General features: G+C 43.4%; 1 protein-coding gene across 1 annotated transcript in view; it reads right to left on the reverse strand.

The window, feature by feature from the left end:
• Nucleotides 1–16746, reverse strand: part of Ptprm (protein tyrosine phosphatase receptor type M) — a 680548-nt gene that overhangs the window by 299332 nt on the left and 364470 nt on the right. The gene's annotated exons all lie outside the window — the stretch shown is intronic.

A 16746-nucleotide genomic window follows, 5' to 3' on the forward strand; every position in this document is an offset into this window, starting at 1 on the left:
CTTGGAGTTGTTCATGGAACACGGTGGGTCTGCTTCTGGTGTGTAGAAGGACTTCATGTGGTTTATGGCTGTGACAGCTCAGTTGTCAACTTGACTCTACCTGGAGACAGCTCAAAGCAAGCTGATGGGCTCATGGGTGAGGGATTTTTCTCATTAGGTTATGTGTTAATGGCAAGACCCATAGGAGGCATGTAGGTGCTGGGGCTCCCAGATAAGCACCAGGGAAACCAGGAATGTTCAACACGCCGGGAAAGCTGTGTAACCTGTTTTCAACCGAGAAGGGCACACCCATTCACTCAGATTCTTATGTTTATCTCAGTCCATCAATGGCTCTATCCATCCTCAGACCCTTATCAGGAGCATTGTTTAAGTTGAGCCTGCTTCCTTGGTTAATCTATAGAGTGTATGTATCCTTATGGAAGATATTACTTGAACTTTACAAGGTTTCAGCGTAACCATGCCTCAAGCTTTGTTGTGCACATGGGATTGAGGTAACTATTACCAGAAGAAAAAAATTCCAAACTGTACTGCGCTTAAAAATTCCAGAAATAAGCTGACCAGTGTCAGACTCTCGAAGTTTGAACCACCACCGGCTTCCAAGTTGTGCTGAACTGAATTCTCTTCTTGCCTCCCATGGGTTGACACTACGCTGGCTGTGGTGTTTGCTGACTCCCACAAAGGCCCTCGCTAAATGTGGCACTCTCCAGTGGCAACCTAGATAAAAGGAGGTAGAAGGAAGCTTTGACTTTGCCTGTTTGCCTTCATGCTGTGCCAGCAAGTTCATCCACCCTGCTGGTGTCTTGCTGTGCCTGCTCCCGCTTTTCTTTGCTGGCATTACCACCCTGCTTTTTTTTTTTTTTTTTTTGCGCTGAAGAACTGTGGCTCTCCATGAATCCCTGAGCATCAGATAGACTGTAGAGGCATCTGGCCTCTTCAGAAGCCAATCTAATAAATGTCTATTTGCCATCTATTCATTATCTATCTGCTCTATTCATCTAGAAAACCCCGAGTAATGGAACTGCTGATTAGGAAGCAGAGAACAGGAAATGCTGGCACGGAGCTGGCATTCTCTCTTTCTTCTTTTCCCTTCTGTCTCATCCCCAGACTATAGGATGGTACAGCTGTTCGGGATGGATCACTCCCCACAGATACTTCAGTTAAAGCTCTTTGGGGAGTCGTCTCCCCCTCCCCCTCCCACATGGTGTATCACTAATTGTTAAGGTTCTATTACATTGGTCCAAGCCTATGATGAGGGTTATCTTACTTCGTCCCATCTCCAGCCTCTAGAGAAGACCCATCTAACACCTACGTCTGTGAAATCAATGCACTTGGCTGCCGGAAGTGAGTGAAACAATGGCGCCCTTGATGTTGCTATGCTTGGCTTTTTTTCCTCCTTAACATATTGTCCTTCTTTTGTATTCTTGATGCTAAAATTGAAGAAATATAAGACTTCTGACATTCCTGCGTTTGAATAACACCCTACTGTTATGTCAGCCACATGCTCTTTGGTGAACAACCAGATTAACTCCACGTCTTGTTACCAGGAATAGTGCAGAGGTAAATGACGGGTTGAGACTTGCAGGAATGTTCTCTTGGGGTGAGTGTACTTTGCATACAGAATGACCACGATGCCTTGGGGCTAGTTTATGGGCTCTGTGAACTAATTAGGCGGCACCTAAATATGTCTGTATGTCAGACTAATAGTAATGGGATTTAGAAAAGCAAGATTCACAGATGTAATTAACTTAAAAAAATCTAAAGGGATCATCTTAGATTATATGGGCATCTGCTAAACCCAGTAATCTGTGCCTTTATAGAATTTACAGAGGAGAGTTGAAGTACAGATGAGGGAAAGGACACGTGAAGACAGAGGAGGAGATTCAAATGATGTTACAAGCTGAGGAATGTCTAAGGCAGCCTCAGACAAAATTTAAAGACAAAGGCTAAAATTCTCCCCTAGGGATCTGAAGAGGGCGCAACCCTGCTAATGTCCTGATTTCAGACTATTAGTCCCTGGGTTGTGAGACAATAGCATCCCCTTGCATAAACATACAATTATAGATAAGTATATGGATTCACGCGTATGTGCACATGCATATGGAGCTATCCTTGGAGTCCAGGAAACAGCAGTGGGTCCCTTGGAGCTGAAGCCACAGGTGCTGGGACATCTGCACAGGTGTTGAGAACAGAATTCATGTCCTCGTGGCCTCAGGGTTGAGCAGCAAGTGTCTGTAGCAGCTGAGGCATCTCCTGCCTCGTCCCGACCTACCTCAAGTATGTGTTGGCATAAGGAAGTAGAGCTCTAACTGCATTCATTCCAAGGGATAATTTTACTGCTCTCAAGCCATCTATTGAGGAATACGTTTTTCTGTGCCTGGATTTGAAACATTTTTTTATAAATCTCTTCTGGATGCTTTTGTATCCATTTCTAAATTGCTTTTTACAATACTATGGTCTTCGAATACAGTTTAAAAATATTTAGTCGTGATTGAAATTTCAATGGAAATTGTTTTACATTTATAGACATTTGGGAGAATTGACATCTTTAAATCTCAAAGATTGACATCATTTGTTGGACCACCCTTTATTATGTTCTATCAAAAGCATGTATTTTCATTATGGGAATAGTGTATTGTATATGTTGTAAGTGAAATTTTCTTTCTTTTATGTGAAGTTATGGGAAAGCCAGCAATAACAACAGTTAGGCTAAAGCACCTACAGTGTGCTTAGCCACACAGCTGGCACTTTTGTAAGTGGTTTTGCATACAGCAATTTGTTTTAATCTTGTAACACAGAAATGGAAACCGAGGTACAATGGGGGTGGACTTGACTGTCTTCAGGCAGAGGATAGGTAATAGAGTCATAATTTGAATCCAAGTCAGCCAAACAGAGTGATTTCACCTTTGTTGATTTTTTTATATTTTAGTTTGTATCTGTGCATGTTCCTAGGCCTTAGTAATAGTTTTAATTGATTTCCAGTGGCTTCTCCCAGAAAGAGAACACCATGGAAAGTGTTGCTGGACTTCCTTACGTTCCCTCTAACTTCTTGAATTGGCAATCAGATTGTCAACTCAATAATACAGATTGACTGCCAATCCCTTTTTCACTTTAGAACATAGATGGAAACTGTTCTCTTAAGCACTTTGCGAAGCATACACATGTCTTTGGTCATGTTTTCAGTCTGAGGCACAGCGTCACTGTAGCCACTCTACGCATTCTGCAACCCTGCCAGACCCTTGTCAGAGTCCCTTTAAGCACAGGGGCACTGCTACCCGCCTCACTGTGGTCCACACACTCTGCCTCCCAGACAGGACAGTGTGGAAAATCACCTTTACTTGGTCTGCACAGGGTCTTCCTGTAGGAAATTCACTGTGATGCAAGAGGAAGAAGCCATTTTGCCCTGAGTTTGTTCTTTTCTTTCCCCAAAATGAGCTTGCTGTCCAAACTGCTTTGTTTCTGGCATTTTCATTAATTCCCCACATATCACACCTGACAGAGCCACCGCTGTTTGCTGACAGGACCCTCTGGCCACCAAACATCAAATGCAAGATGTCCCTATCAAACTTGACACCTGTTTTTCATTCTCAGGCATTGATTTTCCACCCACTAGCCAGCATATTTCATGGAGGGGTGGGGGGTGGGAAACGGTTAGCACTAGCTGCAAAGTATTGATTGCAGGAACACCAAATTCCCTCCTGAAATTTTACAGCCTTAATTTCTAGTAGGTTCTGTCACTGTTCTTCAAGTGGGCGAAGATTTAAGAGACTGATCGCTATGTGCCAACTAAAGTATTTGCAAGCAAACGGCCTGCACGGCCTGCAACCTGCATCGCAATCAGAAACAAGCAGGAGGGAGCGCTGTTTCTAAAGATCTTCGGAGCTAAGTTTCTAAAGATCATATAAATAGCTCAAGGGTTTCCAAGGACAGAGTCAAAATTCACATCAAGTCCATGCTTTTAAGAAAAGGCTTCTACCAGGAACCTGTGGCTAGGGAGGTCACAGGCTCTAGCGAAGAACATACCACAGTTGTTCTGACAAACGGACACAGTATCCACAGTACCAAACTGACTCCTAATGACGTCTATCCATAGCTCAGCGTTCTCAACCCTCGGTAGAGAACTCTCTCTTCAGTAGGTGGTAATTAATCCAGAGACCCACAGCTCGTCAGGGCACAAAGAACCAGGCTGCGGGATGTTTAACCCGACATGGGCCTCTTTATCACGTCACCTCCTCTGAGGGCTCAGGGACCGTTCCAGAAGAGAGGGCGGAGTGTGCAGGAGCCAGCGGCAGCTGATGACTGCAAGGCGAATGGTGTTTCTGGACAAAACTGTGGAGTAGCCAAGAACTCGTGGGGGTTGTGGCAGCATCTTTAAGACCTGAACAAGCTCAAGCCAACGTGAAGAATGGGAGGTGTGCATGAAGTCCCAGCCCAGGCTGAGGAGATAAACGATAGTTTTCTGTTTGCATTTTGAAAATGTACAAGGCTCATCACTGTGCCTAACCAATTATTTCCCTAGAGCTGTAGGAAACCTATTCATTCCTCTTTCATCTACTTTATCTTCAGTATGAATTTTAAAATGATGCTCTCCCTGTGCAGTTAAATTTTCAGAGGCTTAGCTTCTTCCTGCTTCAAAAATCTTTCACCTAAAAATTCTGTTCTATATAGAAAGTCTCCTTAAAGTGCGATGGGTAAAGCACGCGTTCTTACGTACCTACAGATCTGGCTAAGGACATTTGCAGAAATAGGCAGAATCTGATCTATTAAATAGAACCTTGAGGTGACTTAGCATGTTATTATCTTACTGAGGCACACATTTCCATACAAAATAAATCTCTGAGGACTGTGACACCCTAATAACTTTCCTATGCCAAAGCTTCAAAGACTCCTGTTTTCTTAATAGGTACATCCCTCATTCCAGATTAGAATAAAAGAGGACTAATTGTCGGGCCTCCTCTCTCAGTAGAAACTGAATGCAACCGAGAACAGAAAACAGCTCCTCATCTAACTTATTTAAGAGGATGAAAAGATTCGATTTCATATCGCTCAAGTTTTAAATGACTAATCTTTAAATGGCTATATCAAGATTTAATTAGCTTTAGCAGTATTTTATATGCTTTGTTAAAAGCACATTTTGTTTTATGACGAGGAAATAAGCATTGCCAACTCCGGAAAATATTCTCTATTTTATATTCTCGGTACAGCAGAGCACACACTGAGTCCAGTGAGCACCCATTTTTCACTAATCGGTGTCAATAATCTAGGCTCTTTGATGGCAATATTTATAAAAACTCTCTGATAAGCGGGATAGCTCAGTCGTGAGTAGGACAGTCACCCCCAGAGGTCAGCACCCATAGTGTAAGACCAGAGCAAATGAGGCAAGTTTGAAATCCATGTGCTGCTGGGCGGTGGTGGCGCACACCTTTAATCCCAGCACTCGGGAGGCGGATCGCTGTGAGTTCAAAGCCAGCCTGGTCTACAAAGTTAGTCCCGGACAGCTAAGGCTACACAGAGAAACCCTGTCTCGAAAAACAAAAAACAAAAAACCAAACCAAAACAAAACAACAAAAAGGAAATCCATGTGCTTTGATCTATTTTAAGCACAGTGCTATTTAAAAGGACTATAACAGCCGGACTCTGGAGCAATGCTATGGCACACAAGGGATACCACTATTCCTGTGCTTGCCCTCTGATGGTTAGTTCCATGTGTGATTTTTTAAAAATATCTCTCCCTCTTTTCTTTGTATTCAACATTGATTTAGTTCAGGTTCTCAGATTAACAATATTTGGGAAATAATTTCATACATCCTGACTGGAACTATTTGGTTATCAAGTTGACACAAGGCAGGTTGTGCTGATCGGCTTTCATTGTCAACTTGACACCACAGAGTCACCTGGAAAGGGGGGACTTCACTGAGGAGTCATCTGACTACACTTTGCTGTGTCTGTGTCTGTTAGGAACTGTTTTGACTGATGTGGGAGGGTTCAGCCCACCATGAACATGACCATCTCTCCGCAGGCTACCCTCTGTTGTGTGAGAAAGCTGCCTGAGCATCAGCCAGAGGGTGGCCAGTAGGCAGTTTTCCTGCTTTCTGCTTCAGGTCCTGACCTGACTTCCCTCAATGGTGGATTGTGACCTGGAAGTATAAACCAAAGAAAACTGCCTCCGCCTCCGTTCTAAGTCTTAGTCCAAGTGTTTTGTCACAGCAGTGGGAATAAAACTGGAGCTCTTAGTTCTGAAAAGACAGTCTCTCTTACAACAAGTATTGCAGCTCGCTGCGTTTGTCTTTGGTTCCTAGTATAACATGTGATTTTGAATGCCCCCCCCCCCCCACTTTTCACTATTAAAGTCTAGTCAGTGCATGTCCCCAGATTCCACCATTATCAGATTGAAAATACACGGGGAAACTCTGCATCCCTAGAGCGGTAAGGACCATTCTGAAGCCACCATTCCCGGAGCAGCACAGTGTCACAGCTCCAGGGATCACAGGATCTCTTTGTTTCCTGTGCTCTCAGCACATCCATAGTTGTCTTAAAGTATTAAGAAGGATGTGCAAAGGTTTGATGTGAATACTATATCATTGTATGTGACAGTTTCATACATCTTCAGATTTAGGTAACCATGAGAGGACCTGTAATCTAAACCCAGTGACACCAAGGGGCAACTGCACTGTCATGTTGCTGTCCAGGACTCAACTCAAAAGTTTCATTTTAATTCCTCTTAGAATTTGTGGTCTGCCTCAAAGGATTTGTGTTCCTGAGTATGTTTAAGGAAATGGAAAAGGAAGCTGGCATTTGATACGTCTGTTCCTCTTTTCTACGTTTCCACTCAATGGTTAGAATCTTATTTGGCCATTGACTTCTCATAACCTCGGAATCCAGAGATGAGTGGGAGACCCCGAATAAACAATACTCAGTGAACTCCCTCTGACCTGCGCTCTACTGGCAGAAGCCTGTGTAGGCGCCTCACAGTGTCTCTGTGGAAATTTGATTATATATGACTGTTTTGTCTCCTGGCTGTGAGCGCTGTCTATTTCCTCCCATTCATGAGCTAACTCTGTGACTGGAGATGTGTGCTAGGCCATTACAGTCCGCTACTGAAAGAGCTTCTCTCTCCACTTAGTTGTGTCACACTTTCTCTTCCACCGCTGTTTATCTGTGCTCTAGGCCTTAAAGAGGGACTGTACCTGAAAGACTATATACAGGTCCATGTGGCCTATACCCAGAGCCAGAGAAGAAAGCTCTCCTGACCCCAAAGCCATGCCCTTCTCCTTCCTTCCATGATTAGATCCTTTCCTGGAATGACTCGGGTCACTCTGTTCCCTTATCATATAAAACCTTTACCTTGGGTTATATACCTCAGTATAAACAGTTTACCAAGATATGTTTTAAAATAATTTTATGTTATACGTATCAGCATTTTGCCTGAAATTATGTCCGTTCACTATATAAGGGCCTGGTGCCCATGTTACCTAGAAGAAGGTATCAAATCCCCTGAAACTAGAGTTACAGATAGTTGTACCCAGCCACCATGTGGGTGCTGGGTACTGAAACTGGGTTTTCTGGAAGAGCAGTCAGTGCTCTTAGCCACCTAGCCATCTCTCTATCCTGTACCAAGGTATTTTTTAAAAAGCAGATATAGTTCTTTGTATGACCTGATGCCAACCAGTGAAACAATTTGGTCCCTGCATTTTATTCTTACAAAATACTCTATAGTCCATGAACTACAGACAAAAATACCTTCCTTGAAGGTATTTACCATTTACAAGACGCTATACAAAGACAACATGATAAACCCAACAAGGATCCTCTCAAGGTGCCAGGTCAGACCGGCTCTCCAGAGTGACCAGGTCCTCCTTGTCCCTCCAGGCGTGACCTTTATGTTTCAATGAAAAGCAGGAAGAGTGACAGCCAGTTCCGATGTTTTCAGGGCTGAGATAATCAGCTTTTCTTGTCTTCAGAACTTAAGGTCACTTAAGTCAGCTCTTTTCAAACATTTTAGCAAAAGTCATCCTGGCAGCAGACTCGAGAGAGAACAAAGAAGCCTGGCATGCTATTTTAAGCAACTTACTGCAACCATGAAATTTCTCAGAAGATCCCAAATTTCATCATAAAAAAAAATTATATGCTTTGAATTATGTTCCATAAAAAAGTTTGCCGAGTTTAAAAGAGCACTGCTCATTGTTTTTCATCTATTAAAACTGCTACGCTAGATAGTCCCCATGTTAGGAAATTCTAACATTTGAAATGGGACGAAGGCTGGATGTGGAGGTAGAATCTCAGGGAAAAGAGCAATTTAGTGAAATGTGAGCTGGGGGCGTTGAAGTACCATGGGTTAGTGCAGACTGAACGCTTCTTGCTGTGGTCTGCAAGGCGCGTTGTCATGGCACCATTATGATTAAGACACGCTACCCGTTTAGATGGAAAATCATGCATTAATTTTGCTGATAAGCCATGAAACTACCATGGCATTCTCAACCTAAAGACTTCTTTGCCAAACAAAACAAAAACAAAAACAAAACCACAGCCTTGTGGCAATACAAATGCCATCCCAAACTACAAACAGTTCATTTGGCCACCGAGAAACTAATGGATAGATGTTAACAAGATAATAAGGCTGCCAGCAATCTGGCTATTTAAATTACCAGTTGCCTCAGGGAAAATCAACTAATGAGATTCAAATCAAATAAGATCATTAAAAGAGACAGACATTATAAACAGAGAAAGCCAAACCAAACCAAACCATGAAGTTCATCTGCACACAGGTATGAAAAATTACCTCTGCCTTAATAACCCACAAACCAAACCAGCGGTGCCTAAGGGCTAGAAGAGTCCTGTCCATGACTGTCTGCCTGAGGCACGTCGGTGTCCATGTGGAGCAGGCATCAGCTCATGGCCAATGGCATGGGTAAGCCATGCCAGTCACTGCCTAAGCACCTCTACATTGACATTAGAAATTAGAATAAAGGATTTCATTTAAGTCAAGATGAACTCAAAGCCAGAAAATGGTTTGTGTAAAGGGATCATTTGTATGTGTACTCTGGTACTATGATACTATACTTTATTAATGATCCACATGGTACATTATTCCTAGAAAATTTTTAAATGTTCAACTTTAGTTGGCTTCTGTAAACTGAAAGGTCCTTTCTCTGATTCAAAATAATGTGTCCCTCAAAAACGGCCCAATGCTGATTTTTTTCATTTAATTAAAAATAAAATAAAATAAAAAACAAAACAAAACAAAATAATTCTGTACCTCTTTTGGAGTCATTGGCCAGTAGGGCCTCATGGACTATTGAACATTATAAACTGTCACCATTGCTCTTAGCTATCCTCTAGAACTCAATGGTAAGACCCTGATGCTGAAGACACCACAACCTGCGTCATAGAACATGGAGAAATCAAGCTGGTACCAATCTTGAAACTTCATCCTCACAGACTAGCTGTCATAGTGCTAGAAGTTATCATGCATGGTACCGGGGGTGGGTGGCAGGGCATCATCAATATTATCCATATTTGAACACTGATAAAATAGCGGCATTAATGTTATAGGAGTAAGTACCTTTCGATTAGATTTGAGGACCACTTCACAAGATGTCCGACATCGCTAACGGGGCCAAGAAGCCATGACGATCTAGATCACAGGCCCTAGGGAAGAACTCAATACTGTTCTTCTGCTAAGTGGATATAGTATTAAAACAATTCCTAATGACTTATTACTAAATCCATTGCTGGATGCATCTCCCAGCCCTTGTCTTTTTGCAGTAGATGATGATTAACACAGAAACTCACAACTGGTCAACATATAGAGAACGAGAGACTTTGGGACATCTATAACACATGCCACCACCACCACCACCAATACTACAACCACCCACCAGCACTGCCATCGCTCAAGGGACCTTGTGGAAGCTGGGGAGGAAGGCTGTAAGAGCCAGAGGCTGTGGAGGACTACAGTGAAACAGTATTTTATGCATGCAACAGCGAAGTAGCAAATACGAACCCATAGTGGTTGTGACAGCATGCACTAAATTAAAAAAAGAGAAGAAAAAAAGAAAAACCCATCACGAAGGAGAAAAACGGCTCCTAGTTGAGACACCACTGATGCCTGATGGCTGCTAGGAAAAGGAGAGCCATCTTTCTTCAAGATGTGTCCCTGAGAGGCTACCTATGGTTCAGCAGATAGCCCTACACTAAGGCACATTCCAGCATCACTAAGCATATGCGGTGGATCTGTAAGGAAAGAATATTAAGAAGAAAGAGTGGTGGGGGAAGGCTAGAGGGGAGGATTGGGAATGGACCTGACTGAAACATATTCTATTGAGTCCTCAAACAACAACAAAGAATATTCAAATATATTCAAATGCATTTGAAATATACGTATCACAATTCAGCATATCTTCAGTTGTTCTCTTTCTTTTCTTTTTCAAAAATAATCTCATATCACTTAGTCCAGTTATAGGAAAACAGTGGGACATTCTAGAAATTACCTATCTAACTTTGACAATCAAATTAGTAATAAGTTCTTGAGACAGGATTCTGATGTAGAGTTATATATGCAAACTTAAACATGCCAGTGTTGCTTGAAAACTATACCTAGTGACTCTCAGTCAAAGATGGACAGTAAGACACAGCACAGTCACTTAGATACCTAAGTTTAAATGGAGACTCTATAATGCTGTGGAGGTACAGTGTCAACATGTCACCCCGCCCCATCACCTCTTAGTTGCCTGTAGTTCTTTGTATAAGACACAGGCTTCCTGAACTTTCCCCTGTGGGCAAGCTTCTAATCCCCATACCCTCAGGAACCAAGGGGCAGAAAACCCATAAAACAAAGAAGACGGCATCAGAATGCGAGAGGGAGAGAAGTGGGTTAGGTTCCACAACCAAGGTGGCCCCTCCCCAGGCACAACCTGATCTCATTTCCAACGCGCTTTCTCCTCTTAAGCTCGTGTCACTTGGTTCAGGTTATTAGGAACCGAAGAAGCTTAACTTAACACAGCAGAGCTACAGCTGGACGGCTTGAAGCTGCCACCAAATGCTAACACCCCGGCCTGAGTCGCGGAAAGGCCTGATGATCACCAAGTCACTAGTTATGTTCATATGTGTGTATTTGTTGTACGGATACATATACACACCCATTTGCACACGGTGCTGTACTAGTGTCCGTCAAAGGACAACTTAGTGGAGTTAAGCCTGTCTTCCACCTTGTTGGGACAGACCATGGGTTGCAAGGCTCATATAGCAAGCACTTCTTGCTGGCCCCCACTAAGTATTTTATAACACAGACTTCCAAATTAGTGTGTGGAAGGACAGTCACTAGACGTCGTTGCTCTGGGGGCCCCAAAATTTTACAGTGTATCTCGGAGGCCCTCTAAAAGTGTTTGTAGGCACGAACCCAGCCACCAGTCTTCTGAGCTTTCCTGGATAAAACCACGTCCCATTTTTGCAGTAACAAAAGGCTCCGTGGATGCCAATAGACTAGGGCTAGGAAGTTCCTGAAAGTTCTGAGTGCTTGAAACGTACAAATAATAGACCTATACAGAACTCTCCCAGCGGTGTCTCGGTGAACACACTCAGATTCCACCTTTGTCTCCAAGGCGCAGGACAATATCTGAGACATGTTATTGCCCAGGTGATTGTCACTTCTGTTTTCTTCAAATGCTCCCAACAAACAAAACCACCAAACAAAAGTGGAAGAAAATGATTCTAAAACAATAATGCACACAAGTCAACATAAATGTGCCATAACCGAGCCACTAGTGGAACAAATATGTGCCGTGACCCCAAGAAGTGTTCTGTTGACTAAGCAGACACCACTTCCAAATGCTGTAAAAATCCTTGTGGGTTCACACACGATTTTGCTTTATTTTAGAGGTCTCCTTTGTTTGCTTTTTGCAATAGTATTTTGCTGAGATTGTAGGCATACACCATGGCGCCTGGCCATCAGTCTTTTGAAAAGTATTTTCACCTCAGTAGAAAAATCTTATGGGGAAGAACCCCTGAGCACTGAAGGAGGCAGGCTTTCCCGCCCCTGAGCTTTTGAATAGTCACAAGACCTAAACGATCTTGTTTTGTTCCCATGTATTCAGATGCACAACTGACAACAATACTGAGAAACCCTGGCCCTGAACCCCTCAACTCCCCGCAGATGTGATGCAAAGGAAAAAAAGTGATCACTTAGACAAAGAAATGCGGGTGCCTCTTAATCTCCGCTCTGCGCATGAAGGATGGGTGGGAGTGTAGATTTGCTCAGGAGCAGAGGAACCGACACAGAACCTTCCAATACTGTTTGCCATATAGAGATTAATAAAAAAAAAAAAAAATTTTTTTTTAGCTATTTGTCATACAGAGTTTAATAGAAAATAGCTACTTGGGATTATTGCCAACAGCTAATTATAAGTGACTCATAGACATTAAAATTCGACTGGATGAGACTTTTTACATGTCAATCAATCCTTGTTACCCTAGGTTCCAGACAGAAAATGGCAACATCTGAACTGCCACCTTTTAAGTTAGAATCAAGGGTAGTCCATGAGAACCATGGAGGTCAACATTTCTATCCGCCATGACCTTGAAGCCCGTGCTGCGGAAGAGCGGCCTGGCCTGCAGTCAGCCTCGCTGGCTTCTGCAACAAGAGTAGGGCTAGAGATCTGTGCCCACAGCAGCACACCTTCAGCAATGCTACCTAAGGACTACAGCAAATGGGCAAGTTTCTAGAAATCATGACCTTTAAGAGAAGCATGACCAATGCATGCCAGGGTCTAAAAAGTCTCAGAGGTCGAAGTTATGTACAGTGCCTGCTCTTGGACATAGCAGGCAGATTCAGACACATTAAATAGCATGCCCAAAGTTGCAGAAACAATAAATGACAAGGTTAGCCCACTTTGCTGATCAGCCAGCTTGGCACACCTGGGGAGAAGGAGCCTCAGCTGAGGAGCTGTCTCCATCAGATTGGCCCGTGGGCATGGCTGTGGGGGCATTTTCCTGATGGCTAATTGATGTAGGGGGCACAGTCTACTGTGGACATTGCCGTCTTTGGGCAGGCGGTCCTGAGTTGCATGTAAAAGCTGGCTGAGCATGAGTGTGAGGCAGAGGACTAAACAAGTAAGGAGCAGACCTCCATGGGCTCCATTGCAGTTCCTGCCTCTGGGTTCCTGCCTTGAGTTATGACCCTGGCTTCTTGCAATGGCAGACAGACCACGGAAGCCAAATAAAAGTCATTTCTTTCTCCAAGTTGTTCTTGTTCAGTGCGGTGTCACACCAACAGGAAAACGAGACAGAACAGTCGCCAACCACCTTGACAAAGGGTTCAGAGAATGGTGAGGCCCACCAGGGACACAAGGAGGGATGGGGTGGGTTCCCTGGTGGGCCCTGATGCTACTCTGTGCTTTTTAAGAACCCCAAAGCCTCTCATGAATATGATCTTACTAATCTTCACTGTCTATCTGAGCAGAGCCTTTTGGGGATGTTATTATCATTGCTGTGACGGATGGAAAAATTAGCATGAGCACCGGTGAGCACAAATGTCATCAGTGAGTGGCAGTTAGGGCTAGAAGCCTTGCCACCTAACACACAGTCCACAGCCCCAGCCGCTAAATCTTGCTTTTTTTTTTTTCTTTTTTCCTTTTTTTGATGTGGTAGCACTCAGGAGACTGGGCTACTATTACTCTTTAATGAAACCAAACGTCAATTATACTAGTCTGAGTCACCACTCGGTTGCAAGGACAATGTTCAGTATATATCCGATCTCAAGACCACACACTCATATAGGAAGGCTGAAACAAATGCAATTTCCTTTCTATAATTACATAAATTATTTTTAATGTGCCACAACAATTTTACATGTGAAAGGAAAATTAATTTTCCTACCAATGTGTGCTTGGATGGTCCCCCTCTCTTTCAGGACTAGTCCCCTACAATTGTGGATTATTCTTTCCTTAAAGAATTCTTACAAATCATGATGTCATCCTGATAAATGTTTTATTGCCTACCTATCGGGAACAGATGTCTCCTCCTGCCAGAGGACAATTCTAATGCTTTGTGACAAGGAGGGGAAGGAGACAAACAGCCACCAGGCAATTTGAGTCAACTCAGACTGGCTCAGCGGGCTGCTTCCTCCTTCTGTAATCACAGACAGAACAATTTCTATGCAAAGTGTTTCTTACAGGTTTTTTTCCAGATCCATCATATTAACACTAATCAGGCTACTGTTTTACTGGGATCTCAGCCAAAAAGGTATGCTGCACTGTTCCTTAGCAAAACTAAAAATGGCATCAGAAAACACACAAATTTGGGCTATAGCCCCTTACTCATGACTTTACGTATGTCTTTCTGACAGCCTGGGATAGGATTTTGGTTTCGTTTTTTGTTTTGGTTTTGGTTTTGACCTTTGTCAGGCACAATATTTAGTTGCCCTCCAAGGTTCGGCTGGAAGATGATGTTTACATCTGCCTCCTCTCAAGTCAGGTGGCTTTTACTGATACCTTTGTTAATCAGTGCTTTCCACACACCATCCTGTCCCCCCTGTGCCCATCCATCCTAAGGCTGTGAGCTCCCCAGAGCAGGGGTAGTGTGGGGGTGGGGGGCGGGGGGGGGATGGAGGGGCAGCTTCTGTCTCAGGATTCCACCATGAGTGTCTGGTGGACAGCACAGAGATCTTTAACTAGACAGGCCGTGGACCCAGGCAAAGTGCAAGGGGCCTTAATAATAGGGTGATACCTGTCTCCTCAGCTCCCCGGCCTGGGCTACCTGCTCCTGGGGACACATTTGCCTAAGCTCAAAGCATGTTACAGAGGTTGCTTTTTCCTCTATGAGATGCTGCTGTGGTTTGGACGAGAGCCCCCCCCAAAGACTCAGATGAAAGCCTGGTTTCCAGTGCACAGCACTGCCAGAAACCCCCTTTTATTTTATTGTTTTAGATAGGGTCTCACTACGTAGACCAGGTTGGTCCAGAATGCACACGAAAGCTGACTGCCTCTGCCTGCTGAGTGCCGGGATTACAGGCGTGCAGGATGCCCAGTTGCGTACAGACTTTAAGAAATGAGACATGGCAGGATGCACAAGTCCCTGGAGCCGTGGACAGCACTGGCCTCTTAACTTCTTCCTTTTAGCTTTCTGCTTGCCGTGACGCAACCACACAGGGCCAAGCAATAAGGTCAATTGTTCATGGGTTAAACCCTCGGAGAGTAGAGACACAAAGGAACCTTTTCCCCCTACAAGTTGATTATTCCAAGTACTCTGTTGCGGAAGAACAGAAAGGTGATCAATATAGACCTAATTATGCACCCATATGTTTCTAAGAATAAATATAAAACATCTGGAACAACAAATCTATGGGCCACAGGATGACATATCTTGATCTCCCTCAACTAAGAACATGATAATTCCTCAATAAAGAAGTCTCCATCAGAAAGCGGTTTGCATGTCTATTTAATGTGTAGATGAACATAGCAGCACACAACCTGTTCCAACTTTACTCGGCATTTTATTTTAGCTAGTACAGATCCACAGAGGTGGAGAGAGCAGAGGAGGTCGGCAAGTCTCTCCTTCCACAGTGGCCACCAACGTAAGAAGGTATAGGAAACGGAAAGTAATCAGAGTCGTTACTCAGAGCCCACAGTGGTGCTCTGGGTAAAGTCCGCCGCTGCCGTTGTTTTCTGGTTATTGGCAGGGGTGCCCACGTACTCCTGAGAATGAGCACTGGACTTCCAGTGACAAAATGGCATCCCCAGGTACATCGGTTATTGTATTTTTATCTCCAATGATGCTGTGTTCAACTCTCTTGGCCCCCCACTCCCATGACCACATGTTTAGTTTCTGTTTGACCCTAGGCTGACCTGCCTGCAAACCTCAGCTCCCCTCTGGTGTACCAGCAAGAACGTGTCTGTATTAGAAATGGCTGGCCTTCCAATGCTGTTCTTATTTTTTTTTTTCAGGTGAAGTAATTAAAATGCTTCCAGGGAATGTTGAAGGACAAACATGTAGCCCTCTGTCCAGCCGAGCACCAGGAGCTCCAGCTCCCTCTGTCTACTCACACACTGCTTCCATCCCCTGTGTTTTTTCTTACCACGGAGTATCTCAGGCCTGGCTCCTCTACTCCTGAAATTGACTCTAGTATCTGCACAGAGGCTACACTTCTTAGATTGCACCTTAAGTACTATTGTACATTACTGAGAGATCATCTACCATAAGATTTTCCACTAATTTAGAATTCACTCAAAGGTTAATTCTGGTAAACCCATCTTCTCTATGTCTAAGCATCTAAAATTCTGTTTATTTTATGGGAGGATGTGACATGGCATTCACCATTATAAAGTTCCTATTTTAAAATAATACAAAAAGGACGAATGCTGAATTCTATACTTTAAAGAGTGATAATACCATTTCAAGGTTTGAGAAAATCCACAAAATTTTTTTTTTATAATTTAAAATTTTAAATATTTGACACTGATCCCTAGGAATGGTCTTTTTTAATCTAAAGTAATTTTAAAACTTCCCCCACTAAGTGACATAAAACTGACCAAAATACCCAGGCTGTTGACTAAAAGTGCCTATTTTGCCAGAGATTCTCATCCCAAAGAGTTATTCAATGTTCAAAGACTTAGAGAATTTCTCTTTGCTGGGTTTGGTGCTGGGTTTCATATTCTGACTGTGTATAAAGATCTGTAACGTGAAGTTCTGGGTTTGACCCGCAGAACCATTAAAGATACAGAATCAGACCCACTTGGTTTGTACATAGGTGGACAG

The sequence above is a fragment of the Acomys russatus genome, chromosome 12, assembly GCF_903995435.1.
Source record: "Acomys russatus chromosome 12, mAcoRus1.1, whole genome shotgun sequence".
NCBI classification, from domain to species: domain Eukaryota; kingdom Metazoa; phylum Chordata; class Mammalia; order Rodentia; family Muridae; genus Acomys; species Acomys russatus.